This window comes from Stegodyphus dumicola, chromosome 1 (assembly GCF_044657685.1).
Source record: "Stegodyphus dumicola isolate Sdum_Otavi_A_Nest chromosome 1, ASM4465768v1".
In the NCBI taxonomy this organism is placed as follows: Eukaryota; Metazoa; Arthropoda; class Arachnida; order Araneae; family Eresidae; genus Stegodyphus; species Stegodyphus dumicola.
In genome coordinates, this window is record NC_140768.1 from 265512809 (window position 1) to 265525874 (window position 13066).

The 13066-nt window shown below is 34.2% G+C and overlaps 1 protein-coding gene and 1 long non-coding RNA gene across 5 annotated transcripts in view; one reads left to right on the top strand and one right to left on the bottom strand.

The window, feature by feature from the left end:
- Window positions 1-13066, top strand: part of LOC118188754 (uncharacterized) — a 131395-nt gene that overhangs the window by 82398 nt on the left and 35931 nt on the right. Inside the window, exon 1 of one of the 4 annotated variants that reach the window (XM_085827721.1) lies at window positions 10861-11242. The exons of the other annotated variants lie outside the window; for them this stretch is intronic. The gene's annotated coding sequence lies outside the window, so the exon portion shown is untranslated. Of the gene's footprint in view, window positions 1-10860; window positions 11243-13066 lie in introns of those variants that run through there. 4 annotated transcript variants of the gene reach the window in all.
- LOC146999545 (uncharacterized) overlaps window positions 1-13066 on the bottom strand; it is a 127483-nt gene that overhangs the window by 52276 nt on the left and 62141 nt on the right. The window lies entirely within an intron of this gene.

The following is a 13066-nucleotide window of genomic DNA, read 5'->3' on the forward strand; positions in this document are numbered from 1 at the left end:
ATTTATTCTTCTAAATTTTTTTTGAATTTCTTAGTGAAATGAATAAGTTCCTCCCTCTTAAAATTTTTTTCTTCTGTACCTTATTTTAGATCGAGTGAATGACTTAACATTTATTTAGATTTTTAACAATTTCCAGTTTTACAACAACTTGAAGCCATATTTGGTTTCCCTGTAATTTATTTTGACTGTTTCTCATCTATCTATTTTATTTGGGGGAGCGGAGGGGGTTAATTTTTTTAAATAATTTCGACATCCCACTTTTACAGAATTTGAATAAATTTGCCTAATATGAGGTTTCTGGATTACACATCTCTAATTTCCTTTATTATTTATATAATTTAACATTTTATTTTTTCAAGTTTCTGGTTTAATGATATTTTCTCTTAATCAAAAAATTTTTGACTATTGGTTCTTTTACTATACTGTGTAACTAAATTCGAGTCACGTCGCAGCACGTCATATCTTGATGAATAAATTCAAATAGCAAATTTTATCATTTAAAAAAAAATTAAGTTCCTTAAAATTGTCGCCCAACCGAGGTAGTAGTTAGTGACTCTGACTGCCGTCCCGAAGGGCCATAGCTCGAATCCCGGAGAAGGTTTGGATGCTTGTAAATGTATAGTGTCTGTGCGGCATGGGGCACTCTAACTATGCGGTTAGCCGGAAGTCCTCTCAAGAAGTTGATGGTAGGGGAAGAGGGATGGGGGAATCTCGGATCCACAGCCCCCTGGATGCTGTGTGCAGTTTTTATGCGTGCTGTTCGTCAAAATTGAGGGCGGAACTGAGCAAAGTCTTATTGTCACCTGTATGATGCTCAAGACTCCTGCCAACAACAGGGGCAATCTTGCACTTCTTGCTGCCATAAATTTTGTGGGCTTGTTCTGGTGTTGCTGTCAGACAAGTGACATATGACACAATATCTACAGTTTCTTAAAATTTATTATTTTGTATTGTTTTATTCTTATTTAATTAATTAATTCCATTTCTAAATGTATGCATCTAAATTTAATATTTTTAGATTCCTTTTTTTTTTTTTTTTTTTTTTTTTTTTTCTGATCCAAATATAATTAAGAAACGTGTGGTTATGTTGAAAATTTTGTCGACTGCTCCTTGATGAAAACCAAAGAATTTTTTAATAATTTTTTTTTTGATAATGTGTGAATCTCATTTTATTATATTAATTTATTTTTGCTTTAGTTTCAATTTAAATTGATTTTAAATAATATTTTTTGTAATTTCCTGTTAGGAAGTTTGCCATTCAGTTCTGTTTGCAACTGCGATATGACTACAAATATACCTTATTTAATTATACTTTTCAAATATGACACTCCGCTATATATATATATATAAGTATGATATAAATAATAAATATATAGATATGATATCCGTTATATATAAGTATATAGGTAAACATGGTTGCAAATCGATTACGAAAAAGTTTTTCATTTATCTTCGTTAATACACAACAGTATGCTGCCGAGGGGCCAACATGTTGTTTCACTTTGGCACTTGTAGGCAGCGTCGGCTGCAGTGACAGAGTAATTAAGGCCACTGAATACTGGAGTTTCATCCCGATCCCGAATCTCTGTGAATGGGCTGCCAGAATAGGTGCTGTTATGTTTTTCCCATGCTTGGCGTGAATATGAACCAGTTTCCCTTAGAATGCCCTTTACATCCTTCCCTTTAGGATATCCTTCCCTTTAGACTACCACAAAATCATTATATCCCACGTCCAGGCGATCTTTCAAGGTTTATCCTCAGTGCCTCATTCTCTCTTGGATTCATAACACAAATTTTCCTCAGGTTTCTTTCTAACTGATGTGTCAATCACTTCCGAGAACACTGCCGGGAAATGCAACAATTCCTTACAAACGTGGTAAAAAAATTTAGATAGTTTACGCTTTTGAATTATTAACTCAACGCTGTATACAGCAACATACTTTTACAATATCATACAGAAATGCTTTGCATACAACGTTCAGTTGCTGAATACAGCGTTCAGTTAAGTATTTAAAAATTAGGTTAAATGACTCTTTTTAATCGAATGAATGCATTCAGTAATGCCCTTTTATAACACTGAGATTTAAATAAAAGATCTTATTTATCATTGATTGACAACAACGTTTATTTACTTGGGGCGCTGTTTAGATTTTAAATTACGGCCAAAAGGGGCGTTTTTTTTAACGTTTTATGTGTTACCTTTATTTATTAAATATAATGTTCTTTTCACTTAAACCATAAAATTCAGTTCAAAGCAATGTCGCAAAATAATTTTAAAATGAGCATATTTTTAGAATTTCCGATGAAAAGGGTTTTCCCCCCACCGTAAAGTGTTGCCATTGTTCGCTTTTAAATCCTTGAGTTTGTTAATCAAAAATTCGTTTTACAAAATATGAAATCGATAATAAAACAAATTCCAAATTTGGGCTTTCAGATGCCCATATTCGCAGTAGGATTACGTCATTCAAAATTGGATGGCTCTCGGTACCGTTGTTTTATCACAATGCGAGAAACATGCATTTATGCAGATTCTTCATTATTTAATTTTTTCAAATATAATACAGGGCGATAGTTTTTGGTGGCAACAATATGAAAAGTGATACTCCGTTTATACAGTTCCGAAGCAAAATCGCAAAACGAAAACGATAGTCCTTCAGAGACAAAGCCCCTTTGGACTAAAAAGTAAATAAATAAATAAATAAATATAAAAATGTGCTCCAGAATAAAAAAATCTGAAAGGTTTCAGATTTTAAATTACATCCAAAGGGGCGTTTTTTTAACGTTTATTAAGTTTCATGTTCTTTGCACTTAAACCATAAAATTCAGTTCAATAGCAATGTCGCAAAAAAAATTTTAAATGAGCATATCTTTAGAATTTCAGATACACAGTCTCGCGAGCTGGAAATAAAAATGTTTTTTCTGAACAACATTGCCATTGCTTGCTTTGAAATCTTTGAGTCTATTAATCAAAAATTCGTTAAAGTCTTACAAAATATGAAATCGATAATAAAACAAATTCCAAATTTCAAATTTGGTCTTCTACATGCCCATATTCGTAGGAGGATTACGTCATTCGAAATTCGATGGCTCTATGTACCGTTGTTTTATCACAATGCGAGAAATATACATACATTTATGCAGATTTTTCATTATTTAATTTCTTGAAATACAATGCAGGACTCTTAACATTTTTTGGCAACAGTTTGAAAAATGAAACGGACAGTTATAGTTATTCAACGCAAAATCGCAAAACGAAAACAATAGTCCTTCAGGGACAAAGCCCCTTTGGAGTAAAAAAAAAACATCTTCGGCGAGTTAAAATGCAAAATTTAAAACTGAAAGAATTTAGTGTTTAGATTTTATTTTAAGGTAGCTTGCGAAAGATTGTAATCTTCAGTTGTCTCCATGCCCTGAGCACAATCGCATATATGTTTCTTCTTTTCACAACATTTTCTACTACTTAGCTTAAACTTTTTATTTTAAATCAAAATTTGCGATTCTGTATTATTCATTTTTTATTCAAGATCTGAATATTTAATGCTTTCTTTCTGATTACACGTGCATTTAAATATAAAGATAAGGAGAAATCAGGAGTTGAAAAATCGATTGATTTTTCTTTTATCACGTGGTGTAGTGATGTCCTTGGAATATTTTCTTTGTTGTGAACGCCCGTCTGGCTTAAGTCTGTGTTGTCTTCTGATGTACTAAACTTCACGAGTGAGTCTGCTTCAACTAATGCGTCGGTATTCTTTCCAGAAATAAATCTGTTTGTTGCAAAACCATTCTTCTGAAACAGAATTTTTATTGCCCTGAAGCTTAAAGTACAAAATACGTCTCCTCTGTTTCTCTCAGTACAAGAAGAAGAATCTTGATATTTGAAACATTATTTCCCTGTGATGCAGAATTATCACAAAAAAGGGGGGATAAATAATTAAATAGGAGAAAAAATATATATACTTATTTTGCCCTTTTTGCTTCCTTGTACGAAGTAAAAGAAGTACTGCGAAAAGAAGTATTACACCTCCCTACTTCTTGGCCACCCCGATCACCAGACCTCAACCCCTGAGACTTTTGGCTATGGGGTTATTTCAAAAGCACTATTTATGCTGATAATCTAAACAATTTGGTCGAACTGAAAGATTCGAAACACCGACATGCTCGTAACATTCCTCCTGATATGCTAAGAGCTGCTGTTGAAAATGCAGTAATTCGATTTAACTTACTTTCGGAAAATGGTGGACGCCTCATTGAACATGCTTTTTAACATGTTTCAGAAACGATTAAACACGTTCTAAGCCGATGTCTTCATGTCTTATTTCGTTTAAAAATATTGCATATAGTGCTATTCCCCCCTTGGTGGTGTGTTTTTGGGCTTTGTTTTTCGCGGAAAATACATTTCCGTGACCTCCTTTACGCTATTTCCAAGTTTGATAACATTTGGTCCAGTAGTTTTCATTTTATGACCATTTTAAAGTGGAACTTTAACGATAACCACCTTGTATAATAAAACTCTAAATCTGTATTCTTCACCTCTGTTCACTTCCACGCCTGTCGAATTAATTTCTACCTTTTCGTTGCCCTGCGTTGGCAACATGCTTTTGAGATTTGTCGTTCGTAGAATTCGGTCGCTAAAAGCGTAGCTGACCTGTAACTGTTGTAATTCCTATTTTATGCTTATCTGTACTGCTGAATTATTGCTAAATGTTTACGTGTGAATGTTATATTATTAAATGTCTTCAGTTTGATTTAAATACACCAAGAGTCGTTGAATTTATTAAGGATATTTAAAACCGAAACTACGTCATCCATGCCGGCGACATTCTAATACGAGATACGTAAACAACCTCTGTTCCCTAACTCTGCATGCATTACTGCGGGAATCGAACTGTTTCAAATATTTCCTACTGTGCGGCATCCTGAATCATACTGGTAGATTTGTTTGGCACACCACAGCTACAAGGTTGCCGACTCCTGGTAGAGCATGTTCACCCTGGCGAGAACTGCTTCCTAGTGGATCGCCTTATAGTGGCCGCCTGTGGTAGAGGTGCTGGCGCCTTTGTAAACGTATGCGACAGTCTGGAAAATATAAATGTGTTGGTAACTTTTATAAACAGCAGTTTTTAGCTTGAAGAAAGAGACTTTGACAAAGGGCCAACGCATTTGTGCTAGAACACAGCTAATGCTAATAGGGTTTTAGTTTGCCGCTAAAGCAAATGAAAATACAACTCGCAGAACCGTGCCGTGGCATAAAGGTGCCGGCTCCTTTGTGCTGAAGCACCCCTATGCTAATAAGGTTTAAATTTACTACAGTAGTTAATAAAATGAAAATCCAAGTTGCGTAATGATGCACTGACCCGACTGTGCCGGTACCTTTAAGAAGAGAAGTTAAACAAACCTATCATCATAAAAGTCTGGGCACCTTCATCCTGTAGCAGCATTGTGGAGATTTTTGTGTGTTTAATATAACGAACAATCAACTTATTTTAAAGTCAATTTACTGATTTTCTTAAGTACATTAAGGAACAAACAATTTCTTATTTCAAATAAATCAAATAAGAAACCGTGGTCGAAAGTTAAGAAAGAAAATTTCCGAAATTCTGCAATCTTTGCATTTTTTAATTAGCTAATTTCCAGTGAAATCAAACAGAAAAAGAAAATTTCCGGTATGCAACAGCCTTTGAGTTCTTAATTAGCTAGTTTACGCTGAAATCAAACCACGATTGCGATGAAGCCAAATGAGATTCAGTAAGAGAGAGGGATTACAAATAATCTGTGCTTAGTCGAAAAGGTATTTCTCATTAGAGAAATCTGAATTAGAATCGTTTAGGCCATCGATTCTCGACCAAGAGAAAAATGGTACGCAAGAGAAAAATAGATGGTACGCAAAGAAACAAAAATATTCTAGTGAATTCAAAAATCTCGTGAAGAAAAAGAACAATTGATAGAAATTTCCTGTGATCGAACTCTAATTGAAGATTTCAAAAATAGCAGACTTATAAACGTTTAGCTAAACTGGGGGGAAAAATTATAAGCATTTCAGATAAGGGTATTAAATTTGTATTGCCTTTTTGCAAAACCTATTTATCCGAACAAGGATTTTCTTCCATGTTTTATTTGGTGTTGGTGTATTGAGAATATGGCAAAGAACACTAGGGCTATGTGCCTAAGGAGAGGGATGCCTTCGTGGATTACTTTCTAAGGAAACTGGCTCGTATACACGTTGCACATGGGGAGAAACGCGAAAACGCCCATGCAGCCAGCCCGTCCGCGTGATTCGAACCTCGGACCGAACTACTAGTGTTCAGCGATTTTACCGCTCGGCCGCTGGTGGGCCCCATGTTGTATTTGAAAAATAAATATAGAACAAAATTAAAAGTGGATCCTAATTTACAGTTAAAATTAAGTGAAATAAGGCCAGACATAAAGAAATTGATCTCTCTTAAACATGCCCAAATTTCGCACTAAAATTTAGAATTAAAAAGTATTATAACTTAAATTTTGATAATTCAAATGGTAACCAATTTTGAATTGAATATTTTTATGTGTGCATATTTAATATAAATAGCCAGGTTGTGCAAATGGCAAAATATATTATTATTTTTTTTTTTAATATTTGAGAAATTGAAAAGCAATCATTGTAAAATATAGTGGTGGTGCTAAAGTTCTTCAATTTTTGTTTAGATGGTACGCGTTAGTCAAAAGGTTAAGAACCGCTGGTCTAGACTGCATACGAATCTACTGAGGTTGGAGAGGAGTTAAATTGTTTGTTGAAATTTACGAATAATTTTCAGGTATTATTTTCTGATTTCTACGATGATAAATTCAAATGTTGCTGATACCAGTTGTTTCAACAGGAATTCAGAAGTACTTGATTAGTTTAATTAACTATAAGAAATTAAACGAGGAGAACATTCTTTGCAGAAGATTTCTTATAAAGAAATAATTTCTATGCTACTATTGTGGAAAAAAGTACAAAATGAACCATTCAGCCAGTCTGCAATTCTGCCAAACACTGAGTGAGAAACGAAACTGCAAATATTCAAGAGCATAAAATGGAGGCTTCTAACCCCGGGCGAACGGGTTGGCTGCGTGTGCGGTTTTAGTATTTTGTCCTATGTGTATGGTAAATATAAGCCAGTTGTTTCCCTTAGAAGACCTGCGTGAAAGCACTCCTTTCGTAATGTAATAGCCGTAATGTACTTTTCCGTAATCTAATAAATAAAATTAACGACTCTTGTACGTTACAATAGTTAACAATTAGGTTTGCTTTATTTGATTACGGCAGAAAACAGAAAGGCTATTTGCCTGTGGGGAGGAATGCCTTTCTTGAAGGCTTTCTAAGGGAAACTGGCTCGTATACACGTTACACACGGAAAAAACCGCAAAAACGCCGATGCAGCCAGCTCCTTGGCCTGGATTCGAACCCCCAGACCGAACTACCAGCGTTCTGCGACTGCTGGTCGGCCACGCTGGTTAACAAAATATGACTACTAGTCAGAGGTTTGAATTCGCTTAAGGTATGGCTGTTGGGTTGTTGAATTTTCTCCTCTTCAGAGGTGTAATATTTGTTCCCTTTGTTACACGCTGGACAAAATTTTCTGGTAACAAGACTGTGTCCAGCCATTTGAAAATAAATAAATAAATAAAATATTCAAGGACAATGAAAGGTAAATTTCCCGTCAGTAAGAATCTCGAATAAGATCTCAAAAATATTCAAGAGCCTGAATTAGATTTTTTAGGAGGTGCAAAGAGATATATCTATTTTTTTTTTTTTTTTTTTTTTTTAAATCAACTTGTGCTAAGATATACAAATTTTAACTTTTACATGGCAAAAAAGATTTTCGTTTGAATCAAGTACGACTTAATGATCTTAAAAAGTAGAAAGTGAAATGTTTTTTGTAGCTTATATCCAGAAAGAATCAAAGTAAGCATGGTATAAAGTGCGCGCTACGGAGATATTATGTTCGAGATATGAAAATTATCTTAATATAAAATATCAATTTGCAAAGCTTTTCCGCATAATAAAGTAATGATTTGTTTTTTTCCCACAAACAAGCATGAAAATCAATATACAGCGATTGTACTTAGCCTAAAATAATTTAGTTAGAGCATTAGATAAACAGGATCATCAGATGATTTTTTCTTTCTTTCTTTTTCCCCTCCTCCTGTATGTACTTTGCAACTTATATTGACGCACTGGGGAAACGGTGTAGCACCAGGGTGCCTGGGTCAAGGACCCTACCCCCCTTGTAGATATGTTATTTCGAATGTGTGCGTCAAGTATCAATAGACCTAAAGTGCTATCTGGGAAGGCCGAGAAAATAGAAATGAGCTGGCTATAGCCTAATGCAGAAAAAACATTCGTAATAATGGGAAAAGTAGTGTGAGTCTCTTGGTGCACTAGTAATAATTAAACCTTAAATCTATAACACAATATTAAGAGGTACATATTAGATTAAATAAGTTATACAATACGGGTCCTAAGTATGGCCATAGGCCGTTTACTATTATTTGGGTCATTAAAGTCGTAATCGTAAATCCTTATAACTGGGTGGTTGATATTAACAAGATTGGCATAAAAGTTCCGGGCGAGCCGGCAGTAAAATCACTTAAGTTGTTCTATACCCAATTCTTTATATAACTTTTGATTTCGAACGTACCAGGGCGAATTGGTAATCTGTCTTAGGACACAATTTTGAGCCTTTTGCAATTTTTTTCTATAAGATTTGCATGAATATGCCCAGACCGGGCAGGCATAGCATAGTATGGGACGCAACTTATATTATCGTAGTGCCATTTGTTAAGAATCGAAGTATTTCGGTGTCGTCTTCCCGACGTATTTGTCTATTTTGCTGTGTCGATAGCCAACACTCATTCAAAAAGAGCATCACTACGACAGTAAATCATATAAACGAAATTATTTGTGTTTTGTTTATTATTCCCAAAATAAGCATACGCCTCGTATCTTGAAATTGTTTTGGAATTATTATACGCATGACGTATTATTTTTTTAATTAAATTATTGACTGTTAAAAAAAGGCATGTCTCAAGCTTGTGGACATCATCTTTAACTGTAATTATATTTAAATATAAAACTCTCGCTTGTTAAATCGTGAACTGTATTTTACAAAACAAAGAGCCGCAAGATCGGCTATTGCCTGTTTTTAGGACAAGCCAGCATGTAGACCCATTATAGCCAAGTCAAGTGGAACTTTGAAACCACTGAAAGACGTTTTTTCATTCCCGAACAAATCAATCATTTTAATCGTCTCAGCATCGAAGACGTTTCCCAGGATGCCCCACAAGGAACGACTGCTAGTACACCGACAAGTAGGACATAACATACATTTAGCCAATATATAAACAGTCACTATATAGACAGCCAATATCTAGGATATAAACATTGGTTTCAAGTTGCATACAAGATTAAAATTTACACTTTTTGTTCCTTTCGTTGCATAAAATGTTGTTCAAGACGGTGGTATCAGCATACCGTCCAAAAGGCAGGATCCACAAGTTGCCTAATGGACTGCTAAACACTACTAATTTGAGCCTGTCCAAATATAGGAAGTGGGCTAATTGTGTCCGCGTTTTCGTGACTTTCTCCTTGTGCAATGGGAATATGATCCAGTTTTCCTTAGAATATGCTTCAAGAAGGTATCCCTTGCGTGCTTTGCCTTAATTAAAACAGCTTGACCCAAGATCCAGGGCATAGGGTTTAAAACCGTCATGAGCAAGCCTAGTTTGAATAACTTATACGGCATTTAAGGAATATCCAATTACATTTGAAAACTAGGTATCTTTAGATGCATATTAAATCTGAGAGGACAGTCATGTGGAATTAGAAAGAGTTGATGCAAGTCTTTTCTTTTTAAGGAACAAAATTATTTTATCTAGTTTAGCCGACATGTCGCTATATAAACAACCGAAATGGAAAAAAAAATATATATATATATTCAAAACATCGAAACTCTAGTATCTACTGAGTAAAATAAAAAGCAGAAGTGCAAGAGAGCAAAACAGAAAGCAGAAGTCTCTAAATATTTATTTATTTTATTTTACTTACTTATCTTTTGATTAAAAGAGACCTGCTTCAGATTTTGCCAATATTTAGAGAGTTTTCCTCTAAAACTAACGTTTACAAGACTGAATCATGCTTAATTTTTAATGTTCAAGTTTAGAAGACTTTTTTTTTCATTTGCTGTCTAATGTAGTTGCAGCTTTTATAGAGGAGAACTGCTTAAAAGTTAAACTTTAATTAAAATAATGTGGAATTTCAAGGTAATATAATATGTAAAATATAACGAATGCATTTACAATGAAAAACTGAAAAGGCACAAAGTTGATATGTAACTGTCTAATTTTATTCTTCGCAAGACATGTTTTGGTACATTTAATTTAAAATTTTAGCAGCATTACCAATCAGTATCAGAAACGTATCCTAGTACATAGGATTAAGCCCATAACATAGAACATATTTTATTAAAAACGCATTTAGAGGTTACTACGGTTTTTTACAAGAGTACTGCTGCTATGCAGACCCTTTTATTTACCGGAATGGACCAATCATTCACTTCATTCATAAGAAAGGCGGCGAGCTCAGCGAAGCGTCAAGCTACTAGCACCTCAGAACGAAAACCGTGTCACCACCCGATCTCTAGAGTCTAGAATGTGCGAAATGTGCACAGAGCCCGATGAGCACTTTGTTCTCATCTGAAAGTCCATCCTTGCGTCGATAGCCCTTTACAATCAGATAAACAGGCATTCCCAATCTCAGGGATGTCAACTTTGAACCCAAACTTCGACCTCCACTTCTTTCGTCCCTTGTTTGTATTCGACGCATGGGAGTGACAGCAGTGGCTGCTTGCTACCCGAAGCAGCTGGTCGACGAGCAACGAGCCGCCGCAGTAGGATATCCGTTCGTCTGGAAAATTTCTTAAGAGGCCCCGCTAATTTCTGGCAGTATGCACTGATTTGGATACCAAAGTTCTTCAACTCTGGCGACGAACTGGCCGGAAAAGGACACACTGGAGTGCATTGTCAAGAATTTTGTATTTGCAAATAGTGTTATCTATGTGTGTTCAATAGATTGCTGTCATACGTCCCGAGAAGCATGCTGATTGTTTTATTTTGCGTCCGATTGGATATGTTGCTGATTGGTTATTCTCGTAACTGCTGAATGGTTAAGGAAACCGCTGGACGGTTGCAAATGATTATCTTTGGATGTCTTTTTTTTTAGCAGGTAAGTTGTGAATGATAGATGAGATAATCTTTAATTACACAGCAGAACTTCAGTTATCCATACTCCACATAACCGAAATTTCAATTTATCGAGTAGATATATATATATATATATATATTAATAGATGTAAATATTTTTTTCCAGAACTATTTATCTGAATATGTACGACATGCAGATACATGTGCACTTTTCGGCAAACTTGTATTTTACATTGATAAAGATAAGTAAAAAAAAATAAAACGCTTTGTTTAAATTTAGTGCAGTAAAAATAAAAATATGGTTAATTTTTTGGACATGCATAAATAAATAATGATAAATAATTCCTTCTTATTCTAATCAATTAGTTCGTTAATAATCAAATAATTAACTGATAATGGCAAATAAAATCAGTAAAGAAGTTATTTAATAATGATAAATAATAGCTGATTAATTATTTAATAATAATAAATAATTTATAATTAGTTTTTAATGCTTTGGCAAAAAATAGTGTAGTCAATATACAAATGGTTGTGAGTCTTTCTTAAAAAAATTAAAAAAAAATTTTTGGGGGAGGGGGAGACTTTCGGGAAGAAATTAGGTACTGTACATATATATATAAGTATTTAATGTTTGAACTGTATAATCTGCGTCAAAATAAAACGGGATAAAAGAGAAACGTAATATTATCTCACTCGCGATATAATAAATAGGTATTTCGGCTATAGATAGGTTATTTAAATACGGCAAAGCCACGAGGGTTATCTGCCCATGACAAGGGATACCTTCGTGGAGGACTTTCTGAGGGAAACTCGCTGCTGTTCACGTTACACGTGGAGAAAACCAGTAAAATCAGTCCTGCAGCTAGTCCCGTTCACCTGGGTTCAAATGTAAACTAGGTTACATTATCAGAATTCAGCGATCTTAACCACTCAGCCGCTGTTGGGGTACTTAACCCATAAGAAAGTAGACAAACTGATTATTCTGGTAATTAAAATATCAGCTTGGTTTAGGGTCCTAATTAAGTCAAATATTTATGTTGCTGTATTTTAATTTATATATATATTTTTTTCATAATCAGCTACTTATAATTAGGTTAGTAAATTTATTGCAGCCCATATTTCCTTTATAGTAATCATGAATTTAGGAAGAATTTCATTTTGAAGTCTAGAGCATTTTCCCAGCTTTTGCAAATATCATTTTTACCTGCGAACTTCAAATAAATCTGCAAACATCTTAATTTCTAACTTTTATTATTCGTTGTTTGATCATGTTTAATATTTAAATCATATTAAATTTGATTTCATTCGAATTTAGGGTGGAAAATGCTGCAAAGTAATTCGAAATAAAAATCCAATTCAAAACTTAAAATTACTGTTTAAGATTTCAATTTCACTGAAAATTTGCCAAACTTTAGAACTTGAAGCACGGTAAACTCATTTTTATAAGCGACAAAAAATTATCATTCGATAGATTTTAGGAGCACCACTTTTTACCCAAATTTATAAATAACATGTGTTATAGGATAATAGACAAAGTACTAACTAGATATTCTACTAAAGTTCTGTGGAGGTTTAATGTAATATATCAAAGAAATCTCTAAATGCACAATATAATGGTTGTACCATCCACTTAAACTGAAACCATGTTGTCATATAAAGCGTTGTTAATACAAACTCAAGACTAATTTCTGAATATCAATTTGAAACGATAATAATGCTTATTTTAATTAACTACTATTTATTTGCATTACTACTATGTATGTGGCTAACCTTCTTGTTTATTAACCCAAAAGGAGCTATTAGTTTCGTAATGGGATTTCGCGCCGGGCAAACGGCGGATCTCTTT